The sequence below is a fragment of the Anabas testudineus genome, chromosome 13, assembly GCF_900324465.2.
Source record: "Anabas testudineus chromosome 13, fAnaTes1.2, whole genome shotgun sequence".
NCBI classification, from domain to species: domain Eukaryota; kingdom Metazoa; phylum Chordata; class Actinopteri; order Anabantiformes; family Anabantidae; genus Anabas; species Anabas testudineus.
This window is the reverse complement of record NC_046622.1, coordinates 5,720,340-5,739,674: the sequence shown is the minus strand read 5'-3', so window position 1 is coordinate 5,739,674 and position 19,335 is coordinate 5,720,340. Positions and strand designations below refer to the sequence as shown.

The window sequence follows — 19,335 nt, the reverse complement described above, 5'->3', positions numbered from 1 at the left end:
CAACAAAATGACAAATAATGAAGCTCAGTTATTTATGTTTTAAACTTCAGCATAAAAATCAACATGCCTAAGGTTATTTCACTGACATTGATCATCCTGCCAGACTTCATAGATTTCTTTAGCAATGCATTGAACAAGGTAACCCATGTGCTAAATTATACACAAATATAGGTAAATGACACCTCCACTCAATTCTCAAGATATTCAGGAGCATGTATGAGAGCCTGGATAGCTCAGTCGGTAGAGCATCAGACTTTTAATCTGAGGGTCCAGGGTTTCAAGTCCCTGTTCGGGCTATCATCACTTTTAAAACAAGCCTGGACCTCCATTGTTAAAGCTGCTGCTCCACCACTGTGATCTCTGACTATTAAAGGTAGGAAAGGCTGCACTGACTGAGACTAAAGAAAAGATGCATGTGAGTTCAAGCTCATGTTGTATAATAGCAGTTGGTTAGTGTAGTGGTAACATCACTGCTTTCCATGTGGGCGACTGGGGTTCAAATCCCAGCTGTGACCTACCTCCAGTAGGGGTCCTTAGGCAAGACCTCTTTGTACTTACCTTGTAAGTTGCTTTGTATAAAAAGCTTCTGCTAAAATTAAATGTATGACAGAAGCATTAAATGCAGCTCGTTGTTTCTTGATGCGTGCTGTTCTTTTCTCTCTCTTCTTTTCACTCCGAACCGTTCGAGGCAGATGGCCGCCCATCCTGAGCCTGGTTGTGCAGGAGGTTTCTTGCTCTAAAGTGAGTTTTTCCTCCTCACCGTCTCCCAGTGCTGCTAAAGTGGGGTTGTTGGGTTTTCTATATAATTCTGTATACAGTTATATTTTCTAAACCTTACACTGGGAAGTGTCTTGAGATTACCTTTGTTGTGATTTGGCACTTTACAAATAAAATTTAATTGAATCTTTTCACCCACCTCTCTTCTTACCCTGATGCTCCCGTCACTCAGAGTAAATCTGGACTCATCGGACCACATGACCTTCTTCCACTGGACAGTTCTTAACCCAGTTTTAATAGTTTCAACAAACTCCTTAGCTGTTTTCTTTGCTTAATTCATGCCGATAATCTGACCCTTCTGAAACAGATTCCCCTCATTTCTACAACCACAGTGTGTGTGTCTTCTGACATGGTCGTTTAAGAAATGAGAAGCTACTCACTGCTTCAGTTAGGGTCAACTTGTTGCCAGCAGAAACATATTCATCCATGCGGTAATTATGCAATGGGAGGCTCTTAGTTAGATCCAGGTGGTGACATTTTTTTTGGCAGGCAGTGTATTTCGTGTTTACCTGCAATGCAACTATCTCTGTCTTTGCGAATCATGTTTTAGTCTTTTTTGTTGGGAACATGCGTCAACTTGGTGGATGGTGACTATAAATCAGTTTGTTATAATAACGTATCTGTTCACTTGTGGAGAAAATAAACAAGGCCACAGCTGATACTGGCCCAAAACAGTAAAGGAGTAATAATACATTTACAAAACTTGTCAATCAGTGACTGTAATTAATTACTTTATTTTTACAGAGGCCTGTCTCAGAAATTTAAAGGTAATGAGTGTTTCTTTTACCATCGCTTGAAAACTAAATATTTCAGTGGTTGGCCAGCTACTTTAGTTCCAGCCTGGTGAGTGAATAATTGAAAGGGTATGTTTTGACTTACCATTTGAAGAGACTGAGTGACTCAACATCCTTCAGCTCCGGTACCTTTGACCTCCACATTATTCATGGGCCACAAACAGGCTGCTGTTGCTGAGGCCTGAGTTTTAAAATAATTTGTTTTGTCTTTTGGAGTGGAGGTAAAGGAAATTATGTACAGCAGTTAGGTACAAGCGCTGCTCAAAATTGCAAGCTGTAATTAGGTAATCGAGACTTACTGAAAGAGAGTTTAACAAAAGATTTTCCCACAGTTAAGCATGGTAATGTGATAAACATCATAGATACAGCCTTATAACAGTCAACAATTTTATGTTTTAACAAGGGTAACAAGGGCTTAACATGCTGTCAAGCTCACCCCACTCTCACCCTTGCTTAGAAATATTGAGGCACCAAATTCTCACACATGAGAATGCAAATTTAGTGTTACCTATAAATTTAGAACATGGTCAAATTAAAATTTAAAGGTCTCAGGCGGGGTCTCCCCTGGGAAAGTGCTGCATGTCACAAAAGCAGTGTTTGCATGTGAGCAGAGTGTGAGACCTAAACCACAGCGTACCCCGCCCCCCTGCCATTTTAGAGAATAGTTCATCTTGTTTTTTAATGATCATTAAGCACACTTCCAGATGTTGGGAGGGGAATTTGTCCTCACACAGTCTCCTGCGCTCTCCAGCAGCAAACAAGAGCGCTGGAGTGAGACAGAGGAATTCAGAAAACCATGGCAAAACAGTGCTGCTTGCATCCTTATTCGATGGGAATTTCAAACAGAGCTGAGTTTTTGCATTGTAAAGCATATGGAAGTGATTTATATAGTGTCTTTAATGTGCTATTTCAAACAGCCTGTCAGTCTTTTTCCCAGTTGGTGTTTCAATCAATGCTCTCTTAGAGAAACAGCGATTCATCATCATAATGGTTGTGTGGATGCTGTGAATGTCAATTTGAAAGGACAATACAACAATACACGTTTCTATGTGTTCCCTTTACTGAGGAATAATCATAAATTATGCTTTAAAAAGGTTTCAATTACAGAAGAAGTACAGAGGCGGGTCTTTGAAATAATGCATATTTTAGAGGGATGCATCAAACTTCTCAGGACAAGAAGAAGTATTTTGATCGACAGATGTGTTTTCAAATGAATCCTGCTGCCATAAAGATTCTTCTTCCATCTTCTAAATTTTAAAGGCCTATGTTAAGAATATATATAGAGCTGTCAAGACTATTTCTTTTTTTTTTTTATCAAAACCCAAACAACTGAGGAAAGTAATATCTTAACACATGGAAGTTAGAAAAACACTTCAGGGCATTATCTAGTGAGTGTGACATCTTTATTTAGTGAGTTGTTATTTTCAAGTTAGATTTCTGCTTGTGTGCAGACGTCTCTGCGGCAGTGAGCGCGGTGACGTTGGGCATATGGCGTGAGAGCAAAGGCCCTCGTGAAATACAGGCTTTACAACTTCTCTGATGTTTCCAATTAAATTCACCTGCATAATCCGAGAGACAGCGAGTGAGAGGCCGCAAGTAAACAGAGGGGGCAATTTAGGAATCGTAAATCCCACAAGGGCTTGTTGGCATTTTCATTGAAGTGTTAAAGGAATTGTTAATTTTGTTTTCATGGAGGCTACCTCTGGTTGGCACACTGCAGGCTGCGGTCAGAGTATGCACGAGAGGGCATGTTTAGATTCTTTATACTGTTTACTTACTTTGTCATGCAAGTTTCTGTTTCACAGGTCTTCAATTTTGTTAACTCATTCATTTTAGCCTAGGGTTTTTGCTAACCATGAATTAGTGATGCTATGTAAAGAGATTGTATGGTGAAATAAATCTCTCTATATAGTACATGACTCACTCACAACAAGTTTTTAAAGAAGCTATTATGACAAATCAAGTATTTTTTGACATCAAGCTATGCAAATGAAATCTTGATGGAGTCATGAATCATTTTTGGCAGAAGTAAACTTTCAATTTGTGGCTGTATGTGAACAACACATGCAGGAATCCTCCCATTTCAATATTATTTTCAAATAATAGTTCTGTCTGAGACAGACAGACAACAAATGCTTGATACCTCTAGTTATGTAGCAGCTGAGAGCTCTATCAGAGTTTTTCTCTTCAGTTTAGATTTGCTCAGGCTACTGCATACAATATGCTCCACTTCAAGTAATCACGGTGCTCAGCAGACATTGCTGTGACTACTGAGAGAAAACAATATACTACACTAGAAAAGTGTGGGTGTCTTCATGTTATTAAGCTACACAGTAGGAAAATAAGAGTGATTTGTGGATATGCAACCACATTTTTACTGGCTAAATAGTAATTGAGAGAACTTCTTATTTTGACAGATTTCATTACGATGATCTAAACAATTAGTGTTTCTTGGTAAATACTTCACTATAAGACACCTACCGTTAATTACATGTTGTTAACATAATTAAACATTGCGATCAGAGCAGTAGAAACTGACCATTGTATCTCATTAGTGTTTTCGTCACCTTCTCCAGTCTCTGTGCCCACATATGGTTTGATTGATGCTCACTGTCTGTGCCTGTCCCTCTGCTCCCTCTCTCTAATCACCTAATTAGCTCCACCTGTGTTCACCCTCTTCCTTATAAGCAGGTCTGCAGCCCTCGCAGAGCTGTTTGACACGTCTATGTCTGATGTTCAGTATTGAGGCCACGTCGGGACAAATGGAGAAAGCCTGGGAGCACATGGGTTCAGCACAGCGCTTTAATTGTGAACGCTGTCCTCTAACAGGTATGCCATGTCAAGTGAATTTGTAAAGACAAAAATCACATGAAAGAAGCTGCTTGAGAAGAGGCCATTCAGAGGGATGCATACTTCAATAGGAATCCTGACCAAGAAAATGTATTACCAACCATTAATGGCAAGTTGCAATGAAAACTGGAATAGAGTTTAAAAGGTTTGCAAAGACTCCTGTTAAAAAGGACCAGTAAGTAAATAATAAAAGATGATTTAACTCCCCATACCCCTTACATATTTTAGTTTAAACAGACAGAAAAACACTAATCTAATAGCATTTTGAATAAGTTATAGACTTCGGGTGAGTGTTAATACCTCGTCCGTGAAGCAGACACTCTGAAAGCTTAATGCTCACATTGAAGGAGCTTGTAAAAATGCAATGTACAGGAACCAATCTGTTCCTTCTTGCACAATTCTTCACAAGATACTTTTGGGGGAACTTGGTTGCAAACTTTTTCCAAATTCTCAAAACACATGTAGACAGGATTAGCAGACTGTCATGGTGTTGGAGTTAGATGAGGGGATATAAAGGCCAACCACTCCCTGCAACCATGAAGGAATCTGAATTGTTATTTGAATAGGTTTGAAAATTGGCTGGAGCACATTGACAAAGGCTTTCCAAGAAAGGTGTGACTGCTGTTAAAGGCTTAAACACATCCACCTACAGTATCTGCTTCTGCTGAAAATATGACCATCAACCATTTACAAAGCTGTGTCACTCTGACAATAGATTTACAGCATGCAACAATATTCAGAGCATTCTGCATTTCAGGTCAGCCTGCCTTTCATCTCTGTGTGGAGCTTTTTAAGCTACATCATGGTGCACATTTTCAGATCATGAGATGAAAGAATGTCTATGGCATGAGAAGAGGAAAAGAATAAGATATGTATCTTATCACCTGAAATAACATTAATGGGTAGATCTGAAGCATATCATGTGGATTTGAAAGCCCTTTCAGTGGCTAGGCGCTACATAAACTGCTATTAAACATACATTTAACTCCACTGAAGGTTAAAAGGTAACGTATCTTCATTTGAAGATGACTGTTTGACATGCCCATACACTTTTGCAGACAGATGTTAAATTTAACCATCAACTTAAGTTTGATTCTATTCACATTGATCAATTCTACAGTACAGTAAGTACTGTTATCTCACAAAGAAGCCCAATATCTGGCCTGTTATTCTTTTTTCCTTTATCACTGGGGACATGATTCCTCTGGCATGCAGTAAGTAGAACAGCACCTGTAGGCATCTTGCACTCTAAATCACAAAAACAGATGACGTGTGATAAAGCAGATGTGGAGCTGAGTGACATGTGTTGATTAAAATCTGTTTTTATCCTTTGTCACCATCAGCCCAAAGCTCAGTCTCCTCAGCCTTTGCAAGGGACTACACATCAAAACCTAACACTGCCATTATTGAGATAAAAGCTGCTTCACAGAGGTGCCGTGCTACACTATACCTTTGCCAGTCTTCTACACTTTGTATGGGCCACACTACATTGACTGGTTTCTGCAGTGCTTAAAGTGATATGTAAATCTGTCTGAAATTAGGAATCTGAGACCCGATACGTTTAGAAAAAATCTACAACAGGAGAGACTTTTGACAACGTCACTGCGACTATATTTAGCTGTGACACAAAAATGCGTAGGTACATGCTAAGATGTAATAAATTAGAAACTTTCAAACAAAACTTATGAATTTTGGCTAAAATTACACAGACAGGAAGAGCGCTGCTAGCCTGTCTCTTCTTGTGGTATCTCTGAGTGATGCATCATTCAGCAGTATGTCTAAATGTCTGGAAATGTTTTTCCAAACAACTTTTTTTTGTGTGACTGGCAATGTGGGCTGGACAACTGTGGTCAGTCTAAACAGAAACTGTCTCTAGGATGTGTTTTGATGCACTTGGGGAAGCATTTATTCAAGTTCAATTAAAGGTTTTTGACAAGGCAAAGCTGGTGTCAAGAGATTGCTAACCCTTGGAAACAGTCAAAACCTTGGTAAGTGAAGAATGAGCCTGTTAAGTTTTTTTTTTTTTTCATGGACTTTAAGGGGAGAATCATGATTCACCTCCCACTCTGTGAATACTAAAGGGGACTCTTTGAAGTTTTAAACCAGACTTGCAAATCAGTGCACTGCTTTCTCATCAACACAGTCCAAGAGAGGATCACTGACACCTTAAACAACTTTAGGAAGAAACAGACCTCTGCACATTCCAAATCCCTGATCCGACCAAGTGGATTCTGCACTTACACAGTGCCTACGTTGATTTGCCTTTTCACATTATGTTATCTTTTTTGGCCCCTCTTTCAGAGCAACCGGGGGTCACATACAGGCTTTCTGCAATTTGGCATAAAATTATATATATTATATTGTATTTGCTGTCAAAGTCATCAAATAGTTTTCCATAACAATCATAAATCAAACATTAAAATCCTAGTAAACCTGTTTCAATGGTTAGCTGCCAGAGGCTTTCAGTTTAATCAATCTCCTCATTAAACATGAGCCGATTTATTATGAGTTAAATAATAGAAGAAGAAGAAAGACAAACAACGAAGGTAGGAACACAAACAGTGTCTTGCAATTCAGTGAAGGCTCAGTATGCATTGCAGAGATAGTCGGAAAACAAGCAGGGCTGTGGCTCGGGGTTGCTTACCAGTAGCCTGAGAAGGACGAAAGATAGAATGTGCTGTAAAAAAGGAAAAGAACCCACTGTTAATAATTTACATTATTTTGATTACGTATTCCTTTGATTTATACTTTGCAACATCTGGTTCTCAAGTGAAACAGTATCAATACAGTGGACTTCTTTCTAATCCTGCCAAATAGGCATCATCATAATTCAACCGGACCCGGAGTCTTTTGCTTAGTATCAGTCATTAGTTGATCGATGCTGCTGATTTTTTTTTTTTTTTTTTTTTTGTACCAGTCATTCTGAGATTTCCATTCACTGTTTTCATCTCTTAATTTATTTCTTTATTATTGAGTGGTTTTTAATGTGGTATTTTATGTGTGGTTTCTGGTGTGATGAGTAAAAGCTGGTGTATTTATTCAATTCCTCTCATATGGTTAAATAAAGTTGTATTGAACTCCTAAAAATATACAGTACACGTACAAGTAGCAGCCATTCCACATACGCTGTACAATACGAAACCGTACACACAACCTGGAAAACTGAAGTTCGTTGGTTGTTAGTGGTTTGAAAATGTATTGTAAGGGTGGAAAATGTTCAGGTTCAGTAGCATAATGTAAATAAACCAACTTTGTGAAACTAAAATTTCCAGGTAGTACAACAATGTGAAAAGTAAACTGAACATATTTAGCCAGGGTTCACTTTAGGGTTAGGGATAAAATGGGATCAACATTGTTGCAGTTTTAAGATCAAGCGGTGTGGAGAAGCTCCAAATCTGCCAGGTCACTCCAGAAAGCAACAGCTACATTAATTTGCTTTTCTACCAAATAGTTCACGTTGGAAGTTTAATTCTGTATATATTTGCAGATTTTACACTTGTTACCATTGATTTTGTTCATGATAATATGGAAAAGCTTCAACTTTTAGTTGATTTTCATTTGACCAACATAAAATTCACAGTTGCTTTACAGCTGCAGGTTGAAATAGGCCACATTTATAGGTACGTGCGACTGGGATCAACTTGCTTTGAAGTCAAATCTGCAGCACACTGTTAAGATTTTGGTGGTCTATGCATTAGTTTCTCTGTGGCTTATATTTACCCAAGAGCTCTTCTCAGCATAAGTTAAAGGATATTTTTTTTTACAAATGTCTTGCGCCTTAAAAAGATGGCATACTCCAATCCTCCCTATCAACACTGTCAAAGGCACAGTGAGGTGCAGTGGCCAATGAAATGAATTAATTTTGTTTAATTGGCTGACTGGACTCTATTAAAACTAGACCTAATGGGTTTAGAGTGTTTTTATACCTTGATTTCTATTTATATTATACATATTTACATGACCTTACAAAATGGCATCTGACTAAACCAAAATGACTGAACAAAGAGAACCCGAGCTAATTAGCTAAACACTAAGGAGAACATATACTATATAAGCTAATTATGCCATTTAGAAACAAAGTGGGTAATAGACTTCAAAAACTAAGCATCAAATATTACTAAATAGGAGAGTTAGTCTGCAAAACCTATGTTCTAAGAACCACAAATTACATGAATTGTGTGAATGCTTCATTTAGCAAACAGTATTATGTTCAAAGTACTAATTAACTAAATTCTAAACCAAACAAACTTTATCTAATCTAAATGTCTGCAAATGAGTATAATGTAACTACACATGTAATAATACTGTGTGTGAAACTCTTTTATTGCGTGGCTGTGGATACAACCATTAAATGCTTTGAGGATACTATGAAAAGCAAGAATGAGTAATTAGTAAACATTACTTTTTTAGAGATGAATGCTGTGAACTTACCACTTACCATATTCACCATACATACACATACAAACACCAATTTAACATTATCCATATGTATAGGCAGTATATGTCAGACCTAACTTCAGCTCTCATGTGGGGGATTTTTACAGCAATACTAAATACAATTTAATGTAAGAGACTCAAAGGAACAAGCAGGCAGTTTCTGAGGATTTCAATGACATTCTTGTCTGAGTTTAAAGTTTCAAACTTAATAGTTTCCTATTAGCAGTAAAAAGTTTTGCAATTACGAGCCATAACTTTTATGAGACACAGAGTGTGTTACTCCGAGATCCAAGCACACCCTGTTTTGTGAACAGCTTATGATGATGAGAGAAAATCTCTATAACATCAATATTTTTGAAGTGAATTGCAGTGTAAAACACATAATCACCCACATGTTGTAGACAATATCTATTTAGATGGGGAATCAAAGTGAAAGCAGATGGGACTGTAGGCTAAAATACTTTCCACTTGAAGTAGACCGCTCTTGCTCGCGTTCAGAGCTCTCTCAGTAGCTGGGCTTGTTCCAGACTCCCGGCTGGAGACGTGAAGTTCAAACTACTTGGCTCCCACCACTCTCACCATGCTGTCGTAGGGTAGAGTGCTGATTTATGACAAAAGTCCTCCTACTGCAGTGGACCAACCCAGGGCAGACATGAATAATGGCACCCAACAATGCAGACACAACAGTGTATTTTATCTAGATATTCAAGTATCGTTTCTTCATTGTACATGTATGCAGCTACTAAAAGAAAAAACATATGAAACAAAGAAGCTCATGAGGCATGACTGAAATCAATCTGAAAATAACATAACATATTGAATATACTGTATTTACAAGTATTACTTGTTCACCTACTGTAAAAAAAAAAAAAAAGTAAAAGTATATTTGGTCAGCCAGCATCTAGTTTAAAGATAATAAGAATGACAAAATAAGGAGTTTGTCTATCAAGGACAGTCTGCAAACACACACTGTTAATCCAACACTGTTTTATTAGTATTCTTAAATTATTTTTCATTCAAATAAGACAGTTGTCTTAAGAATGTGTACTACAGCTTTTTTAGCTCTCCCTTTCGTTTTTCCCCTTCAATTCACTTACATTGACTCACATTTTGTTGACATTTGTGACTTTTTCCAACTGAATCTTCAATAGGTTATGTTTTCAGTGTTTTTCAGTCCATTAAACACTCCAGCACATTTCCTGTGTAAAGTCAGCAATTCATTCACAAACACATGCTCAAAGCATCTAATAGGGATTTGCACAATGGAAACTGGAGAGATTTATTCATGCTTGTTTGTGACATCCTCATGTAAACAGCTAGCAGGAAAAAAAGATCATAGCTGCTGACCCAGCCACAGGGTGAGTGTGCACTGGGAGGAGCAATCTATGTTAGATAGGATGATGCAAACATTTTTCTAGCAGAAAATGATAGATAATTTAGGCACATTTCTTGATTATTGCAGTGCACTGATATGCAGATGACTTCATTTCAATGTGAGTGTGAAGTTTTTGTATTTACTGCACACCAAATATTGCATCACTATCACTGTCCCACTGGTTCTGTCTGGTTTACATTGTTTTGGTGGTTGGTGTTCAATGAAATGTTTTATGGTCAGAGATGTTCCAATAGCATGTAGTGACGCAATGGTGCCACTTTTGAATGTGAGGAGGGCAGTTGGAGGTGCTGGTGTGCTTTCTTGGAGAGCGTTTTCACTGGAACGTTTATAGAAGAAAACAAACTGGAGGGGGTCAAGTGTGATGAGGAGACTTAATATGCTGCAGGACCAACCTCTCAAAGCACTTCATGATGATACGTACGAGAGCTATGGGGTGGTAGCCATGCAGACAGCACACAGGGGACATCTTAGGCGCCAGGACGATGCCAGTTGACTTAAAGGATGTCAGGGAGGATTCTTGGGGCAGACAGATGTTGAAGACGTCTACAAGGACATCTTAAACATTTAAATTTTATACTCATACAAGATTATCCCTAAGTCAAGAGTCAGGTAAAACGTTGCAGCAGAACACACCATCCTCCAATTAAAACATCAGGGATTATTTCCCAACATAATTTGCCAAAGCAATTCAACAAGCAGTCCCCTGTTCCTCCACGAGAGGAACAGGGGAAAAAAAGGTGAAACTAGCAGTTACAAAGGATATGTGGGGAAAAAAATGTTAATTATGCAACACAATTGGTCAGTTGCAAGCAAAGTAGGAATTGATGAATTCCCAGCAAGCACTGTGGCATTCAACATTAATGCACAACAGGCCAAATTGATAAGCTAAGTGATGGACCCCACACACACAGTGACAGGAGGTTAAAGTGGTGGAAAGGATTAGGCAGCTCATGGATCTGTGGTTTTCAATGCAGCTCCTCATGGTCTAGACTCTAGAGTACAGTTTGTTTTGTATAACAAAATGTTAATTCCGGTCACTTGCAATCACCTGGCTTCCCAGGTGTAGCTCTGTTCTTGATTAGAATCAAAACCAACAAAGTTTGTTAACTAATGCAAAACAAGGAGGGTAAATAAGCCACTGCCAAGAACTGTGTCTATTTCCCAGCTGAAAACGGCTCCAGGAGACAGAGAATCAGGATTAGAAAGATATATTTTTTAAACAGTATTTTGCATACAAATTTCTCTTTGATGTAAAAACTATTAATAGTATACAAAATATAAAAATATGTTATAAAAGTTATATACTGTACCTTTAAGTGTGGCTAGAATATGAATTAACTTCAAAACAGTTGTGCAATAGGTAATAAGCAGCACTGCCAGAGCTGTGTTAATGAGATGCGTCAGGTTTTGTCCATGGGGTAAGAGTTCTAGTCAGCAGGGGGTCAGGCTCTTGTTCATGAAGCCAACTGCATTTGGGAAGAAACTGTTGTTGTGGTGAGAGGTTGTGGTCCAGCCGGAGGGGAGTAATTGTGGAAAATGTGTTTTATTTTTTTGTTTGTTTGTTTTTAGCAAAAATATTTGAGCTGCATTTTTGTGTGTACTGAATAAAAAGGCTAATGCTAAGAGAAATTTAAGAACCTTAGCTGGGGACGACACACTTCACTAACTGCTTTGTGACTACACACCTATCCCCGTTCAGTGTTAACAATCTCGCCATTGAGCTGTGAGCATAGTGAGCTTTAGAGAAAAAAGAAAACCACTTGGCAGCTAAGCACTGCCATATGTTTTTGATTCATCATGTGCACCATAATAAATCCTCAAAGCGGTAGAGAGTGTGTGTATTTGATATAAACATCATCGAGGATCATCATAAATTATTGTTACCCTTTTGGCTCCAACTTTGTTATCGTACCCCACTTTCCCACCACCAGGTATAATATGCAAGTGACAGAAAGTTCCCAACAACTGATGAGGTTGTGTGTCCATTGTTCAAACCTCAACGCTGGCAGTTCTGTTCTTTTGCGACAGAAACATGGTGGAATCCCTGCAGATCAATGAAAGCAAAACACAGCCATGCATTGCTGTGCACTTTTCCATCAACTTAGAGCAGAAACAAGATTATGAAAAGCCAGTGACTGAAAGGCAATGGATCTAACCAAAGGTTCAGTTGGATTTTAAATCCAAATTGCCCATCGTCCCTTTCAGGCTTTAGTGCATGTTGATGTCAGGAGGTTAATTAGCAGCAGGGATTAGTTATTTCTTCATAATCAGGTCACCAACTGGAAAATGTTTAGTCTTAAATGAATGTCAGTGGAGCCAGACTTGATTTTTTTTATAAAGTTATAAAAGTTATATTATCTGGCACCAGCCTATTCATATTTTGTTTTTATTACCTGCATTTCCCCTTTTTTTGTTTATGGAGTCAGTCACAAATGGATGACTTTGACAACAGTAAATGGCCTTTAAGATTTAAAAGTTGATTATACACCGAGCGATGTTCAACACTGTGGAAAGTTTGCACTGGTCTGTGAAATAGCAGTCAGACATGTCATGATAATATCAACCACTGAATTTTTACAACTGGAAACCAGGAAATCTGAACTCGACTAGTTGGTAAACAATGGAAGTCTGAGTACAGTATGTTTGTAGACTAACAATCTGAAGAAGAACAGCACTGGGCAAGTCATTGGCCTATTAAAATGTTCTCAGTTCAAACATTTGATGTGTGTTTTTATGATCTATTGTAAATAAAATATGATTTTATGACTTTTGCTAACTGTGGCATTTTTTTTTAGGTAGATTTTACACAGAATCACAGCTTTTTTGGAATCAGGTTTGTAAATACAGTGTATATGGTCATTATAGCATTTCTTATGTATGTATGCAATTTAACGTGTGATAGTTTAATAAAAAGAGAGGTGAAAATAACTCATGCCTTCTTCTGGTCTTCTTAGTTCTGCTTGTCAGCACATGTTTTCATAGTCTCAGATTTATGTTCCTTAGATGGATAGAACTGGAAGGTAGAAATATTTGTAAAAACAGGTGTTGAGTGCTAAGTTCCTCAGTTACAACTGTTGGACTTGGTGTTGGTTTATCAGACCAAATCTGTCTAGAAAGTATGTTTATGTGCCACTGTGAGGTCACTTTCCCCCTCAATACTCCCTCAATACTTTATAATCCTTCTCCCTCAGCACCTGTATACTCCACAGGAGATGCAGGTTGGCTGATAATTATGTGGGGAAACGTCTGAAATTTCAATATATTCACTGTTTTTCTCTGAAACTGCCTGTGGTCGTTCTTACAGCAGAGGTGTTGCTTTCATTCGCCATGAAGGAAAATGGAATCTGTTTGCACTGAGTCCATCAATTTGACTCTTCAAAGGTTTTTCCAAGTACTGAGTCAGAGATAGAGATATTAAACTTAAGAAAATAATCTCTGCAATGTCATTTATCTAACTAACAATAAAAACTAACTAATATGAGTATTTGTCTCATTATTATTATTATTATTATGTTGTTGTTTCTTGGGCTAATTTTTATTTATTTTTTTCTCTTTCAGAAATCTTACCGAATCACGGCCTTCAGCAGATTTCTGGGGTTTGGCGATTACTAACCTAATACATTTTTGAAATGGTCATGCAGATGATTTGTCATGGGGTATGTAACTCTTTCTCTAATCATAATCCAATTTCGACAGAGTGAAGTATTCCTTCATCTCTTTAATCAAATATGATTTGTCCAATAACAGAGAATTGATTGATTTTATTCACTTGGTTCTGCTTCAAAAGTTGAACATTTCTTAGAAAGTCACTTATCTAAATGTTATTAAGTGAAGGTGACAGTGTCTATCAAACAAAGTTGCAGAAATGTAATGAGGTAGTTAATTTACCTACAGTACTGTATACACAAGAAAGCACCCGAGTACACTGTAGATCTCATACCTGTTGTTTAGCTTGAAACTTGTGCCTGAGAAAATGCCTTGGAGTAACTTAGATCTATAGTAACACCAATAGGTTTCTTCTTACTGTTGGAGCATGATTGCACACAGGTGTTGTGCATTTAGGAGTTAAGTGTGAGGAGTGACAGCGTACTGAAATCTGGGTCTGACCTGCTAATAGTCCATGGGAAACATAGCAGGGTTTGCTGTATCACTCAGTTTGACTATGACAATGTGATACTTTTCAAGTGCATAACAAGGAGCAATAAGCCATACTACTACTACTGTAGGCTTGGATAGTCTAACCTGATAATGTCCAAGATATTTAACCATACTCTGCTGTTTCACAGTATACTGAAATAGGAAATCAGTTTAGAACCCATTGGTCTCTACAAGAAATTTCCCATCAGAGAATCGGTGATGGGAAACACTTCATCATCAGTGCAGCAGTACACTGCTGTGAGTCATTATACTCTACAACCACAAAGCTCTCCACTTTCATTCATGCCATAATGTTTTGGCTCGTCAGACTGAGAGACTACAGCATCTTTTGCCTCAAATTGGCATAATTACAACCATTGTCATTATAAATCCAAAATCATTGTCAGCCTCAATAGCCCTACATAAAAATCTTTAAAAAGATTACATCATCATCATCATTGTAATTAATTACAGTTTTTTTTTTCTTTTTGACAAGATCCCATGTCACTTTTTTCTTAAGAAAACAAAGGAAATCGTAACCCTGGCATAAACAAACATCCTCATCACCAATCACAGAGGATAAGTTATGCCAGTTGTAAAATTATGCGAAAATTATGTTAATTGTGTTACTGTCAAATAAATCAGAGGGTGTATTTTTTAATGGGAATTCACTGTGCCCCTTTGTTTGTTTTTGTTTTGTTACTATTGTTTCAAAGAAATGGGTAAGACATTTAGATATTAATTAGTAATTACAAAAACTTCCAAGTGGTTGCAGTGCTATATCGGACTGTAAATTCAGTATAGCACTCTTCAGATAAGCCAAAGCAGGAATAACATGTTAAAATTTCACAAACAATAAACACCCCATTCATAATTCCATCCCTATCTCATTGTCTGTTGCTCAAACTACACACAACTGCAACAAATCACAGAAACAGAATGGCATCAAGCCATGGCATACATTGCAGTATATGCTTTTGCAGCAGACCTACCAAACAGTGCATGATGAAAATGAATTAACAATGAAGGATTAATTTGAATGCAGTAATTTAATCATGGCAAATTTAAGACGAAAGTTAAAAAGGGGCGAAACAAATCAAAACAAAGTAAAGCATGAAACACAAGCAGATGGCCTACTAATGGAAAGCAGGTTGGGCTGGTTTCTAAGTGACAAGGGCTAAGATGAGGGTCCATAGTTTTGGCCGCGGTTTTGCAGGAAAAACACTTCTCCTCCCTAGACTGAGCGACCCTCTTTCCCCATAGTGCTGTGGTTATGACGCTGGCGGGGCAGGACAGGAGGCCGGCCTGACCAAATGAGAAACAGACCCCCTTCACCCCAGTATTGCCTATTTCTCCCTGTGGCTTTTTTGTTTTCAAAGAAAAAAAGAACGCTCTCCAAAAATAGATTTGGGGCTCGCGTGCCAATGGGTTTTGAAACCTTTTTTCCACTCCCTCTAGTCACGCAAGTAGCCTGGCAAGACATTGAAGAGAGAGCAGGGGAAAAAACAGAACTCGTAAGAGACAAGAGGATTGGAGGGGAAAAAAGTCCCTCTGAGTGTTTGGAGAAAGGATTGTGGTAAGCTGAGGATGGAGCATCCCTGGAGCCCAGCCTTTTGCTGAGGGAACAGGGAGCACAGACTTCGTGCAAGCTCCAGGTATGCAGGGTTTATGGGTAATCCAAGCATGAGCAGAGAGACCTCTCTCTGGTCTGACCACATTTTAACTGGAAGGTAGCTTGGCATTTGCCAGAGAAAAGGCCAATCTTTACCAAAGGGCCTTTGGATAAAGAAGTTCACACCCCTGAAAGCAAAGATTTCTTTGCAGTCTGCAAGTTTCCTTCACTATGACTTAGCTCATAGTTGACTGATTTCTGCAACTTGAATTCATCTTTTTATCAGTCACATCATGTACAATGTCATCAAGATGGTATCATGGCCTAGATTATTAAAAAGAAAAGATCTCTGTATTTTGATAGTTTCACTACATGAAGTGCTTTTGAACATGAGACAGTGAGAAAGACCCATGGCATAAGCTTTTCTGCAGATGCCATGTTAAAACCATTATTTTCCCAAGTCGTTAGAGTCATTTTGCTGTCAAGGCTACATAAGCCTTCTACTGCTAAAGGGCATGAAAGTCCTTTGAAACATCTGAGTAAGGGTTAATTTTTTGGCTACCTTTGGTGACAAGTAAGCATGCTTCACAAAGCTCTCTGTGACACTGGGGTCCCACCCCGTGCCCCAGTGTGTTTTAAGTGAACAGCCCCACAGTAGGATTTCTCTGCACACATACAGGTTACAGTCTGCAGTCGCCTTTATTGTAAATTATAGATCTGATACTTAAGTTTCAGTAATTATGTTAATGGATTGACCTCCAGTTCAGCTCTACTACTTACAGTAGTATAACAGAAGGGAACTCCACAAGCTCATTTATTTAAAATTTTCCCTTTTAAGGTTTTCACAGCACAATTGAAGTTAATTACAGTCAGAGGCTGTGATTATTCACAATTAATTGCAGTTTTAAAATGATTTAAAAAACTTAGCATCTTTGCAAACATCAGCCAAAATGTGTTTTGCCTAAAGATGTTATTGTCATGCTTTGGTGGAAGGACAGTTCCAACAACTTTGCACAATATGTGCACACAGCCTTGGTTTTATCCAAACTTCCATCTGAAAGCTTTTTACAATCAAACCTGTTGATCAGCACAGTGAGTGATGTCTCCTCAGCCATTGTATCCCCTGTTTTTGGCATGGCCTTATCACACACAGTCAGTTAACCATCTGTACTGTGATTACAGGGAGAAGATGGTGTCAAACGTGGTTTAATGAATAATATGCAGTAACCTGTTCTCCAACACAAGGCCCACAAAGGCAGCACAGCAGTGCTACAGTACATTACTTACATCATACATTAATTTAACTGCTATTCATTAGCTAGTAGTTCCAAATCAGCCAGATCATTCTTTACTGACCTTTAATATTATAGTGTTGACCAAAAGATTGCCATCTTTCAGGTTGGTTTACAACTCTGACTTGCTGCAGTCTTGGTGACCAATTACTGTTTTTCTCAGCAGCCATGGTCTGATAACAAAAACAATTTACATGCCAAGTATAATTTTTCATTGGCCAAATAATCTACCAAATTTTATTAGAAGTTACTGATTACTGCACTTATTTAGTGGTCTATTAAATAAAATCTAATCAAATCAAAATCACAGTGCCCCAGTCTTGATGTAAAAATTGCTCACTTTGTCTTATTATGGATCAAGTTTGTATTATATCAAGTGTAATTATGCATGGCAGCCCTCAATCACGTCAAGTTTGCAGATGTCTGCATGTATGCATTGCAGATGCGTCCACACAGGTGCTCTGCATAGTACAACTGAGCAATTAAAATCCAATCGTGCTCTGTGACGTTTATAAAAATGCTCAACAGACCCAGTTGATTCAGACTTTGGATCAAAATGGCAAAAAGAAAAAAACTAAATGACTTCAAGAGGGTTCATTGTTGGGACACATATGGTAGGAGCTTCAGTCACAAAGACTGCTCAGTGGCAAACTTCTCAACAGGACCAGTAACTATAGTGGTATCTGCATTTGGATCCATGGGAAAGACATAAATAAGATCAGAATATGTGGTCAGCAGCGCACATTATGTTATGTGGAGTTTTATGTGGAGTCAGCACTTTATGTTCTTCCTTTACTTTGTCACCCATGTATGTGTTGTTAACAATCGACAGTACAACATGGTAAAGTGCACAGAATCAGTCAACGTAAAATGCCACTGAAATGTTTTTTCAAAAGAGGAAAACTAAAATCTAAATTACCTATTTTCTGATGTGCTGCCACGGATCAGTGATATGCAAAGTCACATCAGTTCAAATAAAAAACACAAAAATCCTCCTCAGATATTCATAGGATCATTTTGTTTTACAGACACATCTTAGAAACTTGCATGAGGGACAATACAAATATGAGACTACCAGATGTTTAACAATGTGGTACCGTCAGAAAAAGTAATTATGCAACTTTTAGAGCTTTTTGCTTGCATTATACAACTGAAACAAGCACCTACATTTTGAAGCAACACAAATTCCGTCAAAGGTTGCCAGTAAAGAAAACATTAGCACAGCCATAATTTTGCATTCATCGTCTGTTTGCAAGAATAAGAGAATATAGCATCTATTCAGAAGGTTGCCATCATGGTAACAAAGGAAAAACATTCAGCAATGCATGAAATCAGGTGATTTGCATAATCTTTTATCAAAGTGTGGAACTGGTCAACATGAAAAACAACATTTTTGTTCTCCAGCAGGTTTTAGCATTTCTAATATCCTGATCCTTCTCACTGAAAATCCATCGTTAACTCTGCACAGAATGACAGGTAACTAAAACACTGATGGTGCTTTCAAAAATTATAGTTTATGTTGTTCATTGTGACAAGTAGTCATGATAACATTTCATTACAACCTACAGTCTAGAGCTTTGGACAGCATGATCAATACGCTCCTTTTCTATGCAGACATTCTGTGTCTGAAAGGAGATCTTTTTTTGTGGTGACCAAAAGATTCAGAAATCAGATATGAGGCTGATTTTCCATCTACCCTGTTGCAGTTTTGTTAACCAATTACTGTTTCTCAGCTGCCAGTGCCTGGTAAGATAAATAATCAACTTGCCAAGTATAACTTTTCATGGCCAAAAATGAAAATGTGAATAAGAGACACTAACCTTAAATTAAGCAGAAAAAGAATATCTTTAATCCAAAAGTAAACATAGACAGTGCTGGAGGTTGCTTTTGTAGATTTAGATTTACATGTTGTGTAACATGTGCATTTTCAGTGTGGGGATTTTTATTTGGTTCATTAGAAGTTTAAGTAAATAGAAAAAGGTTTGTAAAGCTTCTAAAATGGCAATGTACAGGCAACACAGATTTCACTGACTGTACATT

The 19,335-nt window shown here is 37.9% G+C and overlaps 1 non-coding gene across 1 annotated transcript; it reads left to right on the top strand.

The window, feature by feature from the left end:
• The first annotated feature begins 222 nt into the window (after positions 1–222).
• On the top strand, positions 223–296 carry trnak-uuu. The gene has a single exon. It is a non-coding gene; the product is annotated as a tRNA-Lys (tRNA).
• Positions 297–19,335: the final 19,039 nt, after the last annotated feature.